Source organism: Stegodyphus dumicola, chromosome 4 (genome assembly GCF_044657685.1).
Source record: "Stegodyphus dumicola isolate Sdum_Otavi_A_Nest chromosome 4, ASM4465768v1".
NCBI lineage: Eukaryota > Metazoa > Arthropoda > Arachnida > Araneae > Eresidae > Stegodyphus > Stegodyphus dumicola.
In genome coordinates this window covers 207,288,168-207,300,370 of record NC_140771.1, presented here as the reverse complement: position 1 = coordinate 207,300,370, position 12,203 = coordinate 207,288,168, and the positions used below count along the sequence as shown (strand labels likewise).

At 38.0% G+C, this 12,203-nt stretch overlaps 1 protein-coding gene across 1 annotated transcript in view; it reads right to left on the bottom strand.

Moving 5' to 3' along the window:
* The window catches only part of LOC146997805 (uncharacterized), a 65,365-nt gene extending 63,679 nt beyond the window's left edge, over window positions 1-1,686 (bottom strand). Inside the window, exon 1 of the mRNA XM_085815927.1 lies at window positions 1,612-1,686. The gene's annotated coding sequence lies outside the window, so the exon portion shown is untranslated. The remainder of the gene's footprint in view (window positions 1-1,611) is intronic.
* Window positions 1,687-12,203: the final 10,517 nt, after the last annotated feature.

The following is a 12,203-nucleotide window of genomic DNA, read 5'->3' as shown; positions in this document are numbered from 1 at the left end:
AATATTATTAAACGATATAAAAAGAATCATATGATTCAGGATAAAAGAAGACCTGGCCGACCATCAAAGCTATCCAATGGAATAAAGCAAATGATCGTTCGAAATATTAAAAAAAAAAAAAAAAAAAAAAAAAAAAAAAATCCAAGAATGAGTGCTCCTAAAGTTGCTGCTGATTTACAAGCATTATATGGAGTAATTGTTAATCCTGAGACTATTAGAAGAGTAATTCGATCTGCTGGATATCACGGTAGAGCAGCCGGGAAAAAATTCTTCGTAAGTGAAAAGAATAGAAAACTCAGACTGGCTTTCGCAAAATCCAACATTAAATAAGAATTCTGATTACTGGAATGAAGTTATATTTGCTGATGAGAGTAAATTTAATATATTTGGTTCTGACGGTAGAATCTTGGTGTGGAGAAAACCCAGGGAAGAATTTCGCAAACAGAACTTGGTGCCAACAGTAAAACATGGTGGATGAGGAGTTATGGTATGGGGGTGTATGTCGTCCACTAGAGTTTGTAATCTTGTTTTTATTGACAGTATAATGGATCGGTACAAGTATATTGACATTTTAAATCAAAATTTGAAATTTTCAGCACGAAATTGAATTTTCATAACGATTTTAAATTGTACCAGCACAATGACCCCCAAGCACATTGCTTTGAACGTTAGACTCTGGCTGCTGTATAACTATCCTGACCTAATAAAAACACCACCACAATCTCCATACTTAAATCCCATACAGAATATTTGGCAAGAATTGAAATCAAGAATTCGCAAACACACCATTTCTTCAAAACAATAATTAAAATCGGTGCTTCAAGAAGAATGGGGTAAAATCACTCCAGAAATCACACAAAAAAAAAAAAAAAAAAATTAGTCGAATCCATTCCAAGAAGATTAAATCATGTTTTAAAAGTAAAAGGAAATCCAACAAAATATTAAAACCTTTTAAAAAGTACAATTTTTGGATAAATATTTGATGGAAAAGTAAGTGTCCCATCACTTATGTGAGCCATTTTTTTGCTCCGTTCTAAGCAATTATATTTTTATTAAATGAATATTTTAAGATTTTGAGAAAACGTATGTTATGTAATAATTGTTACTAAATTTAAGTATGAAACACACCCACAAACAATTTTTACATGTTTTCTTAATTTATTTTACTACAGTTTCCTTTTGTAAAGCACAAGTGTCCCATCACTTTTGTGAGACACTGTATGTTCCCTGTTGATATTTTGATAAGTAAGTAATAATTTTCCAAATACAGAAAATAATTCTTATGATGCATTTTTATTTAAAAAATAAATATGATAAAAACATTAGCTTTCAAAACATCTCAACAAAACTTTGTCCGAATTAATGTGTGAGTTACCGATTAACACTTTTGCAGTTTTATTGAAAAGAATATTTTGATCATATTTATTTTGTAACAAGCAAGAATTAAAATAGAGAAAAAATAATATGTTAAGAAAATGTTTGGAGTCTCTGTTTCAATATTTAGTTCAAGATCTAAGCAAATAAATTTTAAAAATACAGGTGTCTGAAAACAAAATGCAGCCACTGTATATTCAATATAGTACTGTTAAAATAGTTTTTCTAAAAACTTACTTTTGAATTCCGTGGTCGTACAAAAACGAAGGAACGAAAGAGTGAAAAGTCGAGTAAACAATACTGCAGACGAGAATTTTTTTTTTTTTTTTGAATTTGTAAATATTTATTTTATTCAGTGTTGCCAAACGAAAATCGCATTTTTAAGCTAGATTCCATGAATACGAAAAAGTAGATTTCATTTAGAAGAGAAGATGTTATTACTATAGATACGTATTTATAACGTTTAAAAAGTTAATAATACTTATTTATTAATTAAAAATAATAGATAAGTTGCCAAACTTGGCGACATTTTGGTCAGATATTGTAATTGAATAAATTTAATTGATCACTATATTAGCTAAAACCGTTATTCGACTCTCATGTTGCTCTTCAGTAATTTTGAGAAGCAGAAAGTACTAGAAATATCTCGTCGGCCGGCTGAAAACTATATAAAGCCGGAGAAAGCATCTGCTCTCAGTCGCTGCTATTGTTATTGCTGCGACTTATTAGTTCAGCGTGAGATGAGATACTTCCGAGTTAGCTTTCTCTTTAGATGCGCTTTGCATTGCGTTGTGTTTAACATTCTTAGTAGTTTGATGCGTAACTATTGATTGTACTCTGTGATACTATGAATTCCTGTACGAGTGTTTCTCCGGAAAATTACTGAACTTTGAAGTGGTTATTTTGATAAAATAAAATTTATTAACCTATCATCAGACCTGTGTGCACTCAACCTATAACAAATCCGTACGCACGCAACCGTATTGCTAAAAATCTAATCACCGAATTACTGAATAAATATAGTATTACGACGAATTATCGTAATAGGATAAGAGGATTAAAAAAATATGTCTCATCACGCTTCTAAATGCTTCTTCTCACAAAATAGAAAATAATATCAAAAGCGTTAAAATTAGTGACTAGCTCACAGAGAACTTTGTACACTCGTGTGCAAAATTAACAGATTTTGCAAAATATTTTACTTTTACGAAAAGTATTGAACCGAAGTAAGTAATTATGCCGCCGAAGAATTACATAAATATTCAGAGTCGAATATGTAAGCGTAAAGGTGGGTGTCTGAGGAGCTGTGGTTATGGAGGGGATATAAGTGCACGAGGTTTTTTTTTGGCAATTTATCTGCTCGTACTCAAGACATACGCCGTGTTTCTCTCAAGAGTTGGGTAAATTTTGTAAAGTATCAGGTAAAATCAGCAGCCACAAGCATATGGATGGCAGAATGAGATGGAGAATTGTCGGTAGGCCAATCACAGGCGCAGGCGGCCAGTGCTCAATGCAACGCCCAGTGGCGTCTGCGATTTGTGAAAAGAATTTCAGAACACTGGATCCATATCGAGAAGACTGACAAGGTACCAAGATACACAACGAGGAATGAGGATCTTATTTGTTATTTTGAACTCGGCGACACAGAGCTACTACAGCTTTACAATTCTCGCTTGAGCTGTATACTGCCACTGGAACCCGGTTTCATGGACTACAGTTGTTCGAAAGCTTCATGACATAGGGCTGTAAGTCAGAAGACCCGCTGTTTACGTCACACTCAAAACAGCACACAAGGCAGCACGTTTAGCATGGCGCTGATAATAGGCCCCTTGAACCAAATTTCAGTGAAGCACCGTATGTTTTAAAGATGAATCGAGATTCAGCTTGGATACTGATTCTCAGCGTACCTTTATCTGGAGAGAACCTAGACAAAACGTTCCTTCCTAATCAGGGGATCGTTCCTAATCAGGAATTACATTTCTGTAAGTGGAATAAATCATATATTTTTATACTTAATGCTGTTCCACGCTGCTTCATTAAAATGCAATCAACTAACGTAACTCTTCAGGATCGAGTGCCACAGGAACTCCTCAGCTGCCTCATACAGCATGCCGTCATGCTGTGCAATCTGCTTGGCTCTGAAATGGGACCATATCTAATATTAGACTCATTTTCAGTTCTATATTACAACGCCGCTTTTGGACATTCTTGCACTGTGAGTTTAAAATAACTTTTGAATAGTGCACCTCTTTCTCTATTATGAATGTATACTGATAACAAATTTCATTAAAATCTGTCCACTAGTTTTTCAAAAATTCGTCATAATGTGAAAATTTACTTAATTTTGCAGTGTATTACAAGAAACCATTAATAAAGAATTTGTAAGGAGCAGAGAACATCTGCGAAGGTTAATTCACAAGAAATTGGCGATATTTGAGCTGATCTTCATTACTAAAATAAAATACTAGTAACCCAGAAGAAAATTATCATTCGAACGTTATACGCGATTGATAGACATTAGGACCAATTAGAGACCGATATTCATTAGGACCAATTAGAAAGTTATACAGTGAGAGGGGCCGGAAGATCTTTTGGGAATAACGCGACATACCCCCCCCCGAAAAAAAAGGAAAACACATTCTACGGAAGAACTTGGGTATTCTCAGCAGTTTCTGAATAACTTAGGAGGGCAAAGAAGTTACCATGCAATGCATACCATCACACTGTAGCCTTCATGGAATTGATAAGGCAAAATAGTTGGCAAAGAAAGGAGCCGATATTCTCCAAATATTAGACAACTACATCCATTGTTGCATTGCCAAAAAGGTTATAGAGTCTTGCTCTCTTGTTCCACATAAACTAGATTAGACCCTATAATGACTTCGACTTAATTTATATTCTACGTTTTAGTTTTCACCGTAAGTTGATGGTGCTTTTTGTAACGCACAAGACCGTGCCTTTCTGTTAACTATTTTGAATTAATAAATGATTATTTTTACACTTCGTCTGAGTCAATAGTTTTATTCACGTCTGTGCGAGAATTCGCCAGGTCATTATAGGGTCTAATCTAGTTTATGTGGAACTAGAGAACAAGACTCTACAGGGTAATAAAAAATTACTGCAGAGAAGCTTTCTGGAAAGACGTTACCGAAAGGAACAGTCATAAAATATGGATTAAAAGAATTTTGACATTCCTTTATAGCCTAGAAAGAAATCTGTTACTGTCTTTCGTTTTGTTACTGGCCATGATTGCCTTTTAAAACATCTGCATCGAATGAACATTATCCAAATCCCAATTTGTAAATTGTGCAGACTTCATGAGGAAATTGATGTGGCCTGCACTTAACACTGGATCACTCTGGGAAAGATACTGCGAGGAGCCACTAAGTAGATTTATAGACTATAATGTGGACTCTTTTTTTAGTTTTGCTGTTCTCTTTCATCTTTGCTTGTTCTGTCTACAGATGTCTATGTAATCTGCCATTAGAAAAAAAAATCTTTCGTCAGTATATCACAGCAATTTAAATAGAAAGCTAAATGTAAAAAGACTCTATGATGATTAACCATGAGTGGGTTATTTTTGCGTATTAAGATCAGAGAAAAACTGCTAAGGTGAAGTTTCCACCATACGTCTAAATAGTCCACAGTATAATCTATAAATCTGCTTAAGCAATTCTTTAAGGATGATGCAGTCCTTAAAGAATAAGGGTTTTTGCAATGATTTTAAGGATGGTGAACTTTATTGATAATGGATTGATGCAGTGATTTTAAGGATGGTGGATTTTATTGATAATGGATTGATGCAATGATTTTAAGGATGGTGAACTTTATTGATAATGGATTGATGCAGTGATTTTAAGGATGGTGGATTTTATTGATAATGGATTGATGCAATGATTTTAAGGATGGTGAATTTTATTGATAATGGATTGAATCAGTGATTTTAAGGATGATGCAATCCTTAACTTAGTTCAAAAGCAGGGCCGGCGCCCAACTGTTGCAACTGCACAAAGAGGCACACTTTAGGAGTCTCAGAGTTTGCAACGGGCAGCATAAAGCCTAACGCTGGCCCTGCTCATAACCACATAATAAAAATTTAAAGTACACTGGTTTCCAAAATTTAAGCAACTAACGAAAAACTCATGATAACTCAAGTTGTTGTTGTTGCTAATGCTCAATTGTCTGACCTATAGTGAGCTCAAGCCCACGATATTCCTCGTGGCAAGGAGCGCAAGTTAATGCTTGTCCGAGGGCATGGGTCCGAGGGTCTTCCACCCCTCTTCCTCTACTACCAACCTGTCCCCATGCCTTCTCCGGGATTCGAATCCGAGCCCTCCGGCGCAGCAATCAGCTACACTAACCACTATGCCGGTTGGGCGACCACTCAAAAAGTATGCAAGAATATTAGACAAAATGTGGGGATAATATTTATTATGTCATTTATAAATTAAAAATGCAATAAAATGTTATAAATAATAGTTACAGTTTATGTTATCAACAAAAGAATACTCTTCTAAATTCGGCCCTAAAAGTTAAATACAAAAACTCAATAATGAGTATGGTCACCTCAAACCGCAAAAAAGATCTCGCAGCGATGTTTCATGCAGTTTAAGCTGTTGTCAATAAACTGAATGGGTAGCTGTAAACGCAGCGTATTAATTTTATTTAAAATGTATTTTCACAATTGGCAACAACAGTTTTTTTTTTCAGAACGATAATAATTTGAACTGTAATGTTTTTTGAGCAGTAATGTTGACGGTAATGTTTCTGAATAAAGCAAGTAACTAACAATTAATGTTTGACGGAATGTGTTTTTAATAAAGGTGTAAGGATCTTAAGTTTTACTAACGTTTATTTTATTTTAAATCTTTACTATCACTTCTTATTTTCTACTTCCGGCCAGAATTATAAACGTTACGGTTTTTATGCAAAGTTTGTCTGGCGAACGCCAAGTATTTAAGTTGTGGCCTTTTGCCAAGCGAGAGAGAGGAAGCAGTGAGTTCGAAGCAGGCCGCTTACCTTAGAAGTTACGCAGTTGCTTGTTGCCTTCCAGGCCAGAGGTTTTAATCCTTTTGATAACTTTTAAACGTATTGTAGTGTTCTCAGTTATCTGTACTACATACGCCTTCCTGTTAATATAAGGCCAATCTTCCACGTTTATTATTCTAAAGTTAAATTAGAGTTTAGTCTTATTTTTAATACTTTTACGTTAGACCCCAAGTGGCGGGTCAGTGTATTCCGAAGTACGGAAGTTATTGTATATAGAGAAAAATAAAGGGTTTTGTATACCCTTCGTCTGTATCCTGTCTACTTACCACAATTAGTGAACATAGCTTTAGTAAGCTCTCTGTTCCCAGTCAGGTCCTTCTATGTTCCCGAAGAAGGTAAGAAGGAACATTGACCCTGGTAGTGGCGCCCAACGAAGAAGAATAACCATGGCCGAGTTTCAAGAAGAACCTGTGCTGCCTGCAGAAACGGCTCAGAATCCAGAAATGCCAGTTGCCGCCCTGGAAGGGTTTGGTTACATCGTCCAGACCATGCGCGCTTCGATGAAACCAGAAGCAACATTTAGTGGAAACTCACCGGTAACCAGTTTTTTGGAAAAATTGGATGACCACTTCATGCTCTACCCCGTGCACGAGTTTCAAAAAGTTACCTTAGCTACCAGCGCTTTGAGGGGCCAAGCGCTTAACTGGTTCAAATGTATAGGCAGAAGTCTCTTGGGTCAAGCAGGAAGTCCCACCTATACTTACGAAAATTTCAAGACTGCCCTACTAAGAGCCTTCCCTGTTGTAAGGGATCGTGCGAAATTAGAAACGGAACTTTTCAGTATATATCAACAAAGAATCGAAAACCTCTCGAGCTTTATTTTAAAAAAAATTCACGTTTTCAAGCTCTTGTATGGAAAACGTCCGGATCCTGAAATAATTCAAGTGATTTTGCCGAGGTTACTACCCCAAGTGCAAGACTTTATTGAATTGAGAAATCCGACTACACTGGAAAAGTTATTTGAGCTAGCAATCCAGTTTGAAAGTAGAAGAACGGCGGACGTCGAAAGAAGACGCCAATATCAACAGCGAAACCAATTTGGTACGCCAAGACTACAGCAAACTCAAGCACACGGCTACGGAGAAAAAGCGAATCAGTGGGCAAGGAAACCCGAGCATTCAAAAACAGCCGGCGAACGTCGACAGTTCAATAGCAACCCAGGAAAAAAGTCTCAAGGCCAGTGGAAAAAGAAGGAAAGCACGGAAAGGAAAAATAATTTAAACTAAAACGGATTTCTGCTGACGAGAGGGTGCGGAAATCCGAAGGCCACGAAAACCCCTCTTCCTACAAGTTAAATACAGTAATGGTGAAAAATTTGACTCTTCCGAAGATTGAAGTCTCGGTGAATAATATCCCAACCACCGCACTCCTGGATACCGGCGCGCAGTGTTCCTGTGTGGCAGAAGATTTTTTTAGTAAGTATTTTCGCAAATACCGCATATATAATGCGGATAATACGACAGTGTTAGCGGCGCAAGGAGAAAAATGTAAGTGCGTAGGTAAAGTACCTTTGTATATCCGTATCAAGGACGAACAAGTAAAGGTGATGTTTTTTATAGTAAAGAATCTGCAAGCACATTTAATTTTAGGAATAGATTTTCTTTCAGAAGCACAAGCTACGCTGGATTTTAATGAAGCGTCCCTTAAGCTGACAATGAAACCAGTTCGTACAGAAAACGCTGAACCGCCGATGTTAAAACTTGACCACCTCCCTAATGACGAGCAAGGAAGAATCCGACAAGTGGTAAGTGAATTTGCTTCGTTATTTAGTGATATTCCAGGATTTACTCAGGTTACTAACCATAGTATTGACACCGGAGATGCAATGCCAGTTCGTCAAAAACCATACCGGTATGATAAGAATAAGGAAAAAATTATAGAATGGCATATTACCGATATGCTACGTAAAACGATCATAACGCCCATCTCAAGTAGTTATGCTAGCCCGGTGGTTTTATGTAAGAAAAATAATGACTATCCTTTGACGCATCCAAAAAAATGGAGATTCGCTATTGATTACCGTAAATTAAACTCCATAACTAAATATCCGGTATATCCGTTACCGATTATAGAAGAAATTCTAAGGAACATAAAATCAACCAAATTTATGACGACTTTAGACTTAACGACTGGTTATTTTCAAATAGGGGTGAGGCCTGAGGACGTGCCTAAGACTGCTTTTATAACCAAGTCTGGCACTTATGCATTTTTGCGTATGCCGTTTGGCCTTTCAGGGGCCCCGGCAACATTTCAGCGATGCATGGACATTGTGTTAAGACCTGTTCTTGGAAAGTCCACATTTATCTATTTAGACGATATCATTATTACTAGTGATAATCTCGACCAACATGCACAGGATTTAAGACAGGTGTTTTCTTTATTAAATGAGGCCGGTCTAAAAGTTAATGTCGAAAAGTGCAAATTTGCAGCCCCTGAATTAAAATATTTAGGTTACAAAATATCTCAAAAAGGGATCGAGACAGATGAATCAAAAATAATCGCTGTACAAAAGTATCCGACTCCAAACACGGCAAAGAAGGTCTCTTCTTTTCTAGAACTTTGTTCATATTATAGGTCCTTTATAAAAGATTTTGCGGCTATCGCTGAGCCATTGTTAAAATTAAAAAGGAAAAAGGCAAGATTCTCGTGGACGGCCGAAGCCAACAGTGCTTTCGAAAAATTAAAACAAGCATTAACGCAAGCCCCTGTGTTGAAATTTCCTGAAAAGGATGAGAATTTAGAAATTTCAGCGGATGCTTCGGATTATGCGGTAGGAGCGGTACTTTCGCAAAATCAGCAGCCCGTGGCATTTTTAGCCGAACTTTAAATCAAACACAAAGAAACTATTCCGCGACCGAGAGAGAGGCACTTGCAGTTCTGTTAGCAGTGCAAAAGTTCCGAGTCTATTTTGGAAAGGCGCCGATAACAGTGGACTCTGATCATGCGGCGGTAACTAGATTGTACTCAGGGAAAAATTTATCCCCCAGGTTAATAAGATGGGCACTCAAGCTGCAAGAATATAATCTGGTAATCAAGCATACCCCTGGAAAGGAAAATATCGTAGCAGATGCCCTATCAAGAATTAAAATAGACGAACAAGGAAATACCGTAAAGGTGGCAATGCTTACAGCATGTACAATAAATTCCCGAGAAACTGTAATAACTGAACTGGGTAAGGATCCTGAGTTTGGAAGCATTTATGAGTATTTGAAGGATCCTGAAAATTTTAGCCACCAAGATATTGTGGCGATAAGAAATAGGGCGGCCCATTACGAACTAATAGATTGTCTATTATTCTATACAAAAACTACGAATTCCAACAACGAATTTCGACCTGTTATCCCAGCTAGTCTTAGATTAAATATCCTGCAGGAGCTCCATGACAGCCCTGTAGCTTCTCATGCTGGTATTCGAAAAACTATCCAACGCGTACAGTCGGTCACAAAAGTATTCGAACACCGGTACCCTATCAGAAAATGACAAGATGGCGTTTTTTTTTCTCTTTCTCTCTGTGTGTCGTGTTATTCCATCCTAGGTTTTCTTCTTCCCCCCCATCTTGGAAAAAACTGGAAAAAATTGGTTACGATCTCTTTTTGAATGGGGAGATGCCATTTTGAGAAAAAGCTGACGACCCTATCTTGGAGAATGAACATGACCGCTCTACACACCCTTTTACTCTCTCTCTCTCTCTTTTTGAATTGGGAAGCCATTTTGGGAAAAAGCAGACGACCCTCTCTTGGAGAATGGAAATGAACGCCTCTCCCTCTCTCTTTGAAATGGAAAGCCATTGTGGGACCCTCTATTCTTGGGGAGGGAGAAAACTGAAGTCTGCACTTCGATGTCTCTGAAAAGCGGACCCTCTTCTTCTGATCTTGAAGAACTGAAAATGAACGCTCTACACGATCTCTCTTTGAATTCAGAAGGTATTTTGGGACCTTCTAATGTTGGAAAACTGAAATGAACGCTCTACGCATTTTCTCTCTCTCTCTCTCTTTGAGATGAGTAGCCATTTTGGAGGATTCTCCACCACCATCCTAACCTTGGAAAACTGAAATGAACGCTCTACACCTTCTCTCTCTCTCTCTCTCTGAAATGGGTAGCCATTTGAAAACTCCCTAACTTTGGAAAAAACAGAAATGAACGCTCTACACCATCTCTCTTTGAAAATGGGGGGTGTTATTTTGAGACCTCCCTCCCCTAAACTTGAAAAAAAAACTGAAATGAACGCTCTACACTTTCTCTCTTTGGACATGGGTAGCCCTTTGGGGACCCTCTCCTCTTGGTAGGAAAAAAAAAGAACTGAAGTGAAGGCTCTACACAATCTCTCTTGGAATGGGATCCATATTTCGGGAAACGTGGATCACCTCATGCTGGAAAACTGAAGTGAACCACCAAGATTGGACTCTATATAATATTTTTTTTTAATTGACATCATGACCCACCTCCAATTTGTTATTAAAAAAATTGTTTTTTTTTGTTTTGGTTTTTATCCCATTTCCGATGTGATTTCAGAAATGCAATTCCATAACAGTTCAATTTCATTCGAGGTTAAATGATCTAAACAGTCTTTGACCCACCCATCCGTATGATTATTTTCTTCTCCATCTTGTTGCACCAAATTTTGTAAGTCCATATAATCATTCCATACGGGAAGGGCTGGATCCTCACAAGGCTGTCTTGAAACACTTGGAGTCTCTTTGGGATGAGTGGAGGGATCTAGGATGTCTGGACCCGGCTGCGATTCTACCTCCATGATTTCTGGACCCGTTGGAACTTGTTTACCCGGCTGAAATTCTACCTCTACGATTTCTGGACCCGTTGGAACTTGTGAACCCGGCTGTGATTCTGCCTCCATGATTTCTGGACCTGTTGGAACTTGTGGACCCGGCTGACATTCTACCTCTACGATGTCGGGACTTTTTGAAGCTTGTGGACCCGTCTGACATTCTACCTCTACGATGTCGGGACAGGTTGGAGGAGAAGAAGAAGAAGAAGAGGATACTAGAAGAGGTTCTGTCTGTGAGGAGTCCGAAAGAGGTTGCCTGTTTGAACAAGTCGGGGAAGAAGAAGAAGAAGAAGAAGAAGCTTCTGGATTCTGAAGCGGATCTAGCACGCCAGGTAGGTTCCGGTAAGTCGACCGTTTTTTAAGAGGTAATTTTTTTTCTTCCTCCTCATCTTCAATTGTGATGACTTCAATTTCATTCCGTTGCCGGGTCGATTTTGTTTCGGGAAATAACGGTTTGGTCCAGCTCCTCTTATCATCTAAGGAAGGGATGGGTAAAGGTGGCGGAGGGTTTTCTTCTTCTTTTTCTTGAAACATCATCGGCGATTGGAAAGAAATCTCCTCTTTCAATTGTTTCCAAAGCGAGTACGAGCACCGATCGACGAGAAAGAGACTCTTCTGGGTTGTGACGATGAGATATTGCGTTTTCGGGGGAACGACATAGTTTTGAAAAGGTCTTAGAATATATTTCTTATATTTCATCCTGTCGCTGACTTTAAAACTTCTTTCCTTCAGATTGGGGGACGATGATTCGTAATAGGCGAGAGGAGCGGCTGTGGTCTGAACAATATGAACTTCGTCCTCAGCCGTCGTTCTCACTCCAAACGTAAAATATCGTTTCGTGAGAAAAATATTCTTCCACCGAAAACTCGTGCGCGGATCCGTATATCGCCGGTCTGTTTGAATGGGCCGTCTCAAAGCTCGATCCATCCGATTCCAAGAGAAGGGAGATTCCTCTTTCGTTTGTTGCGATTCGAATAAATTTCTGTATATATTC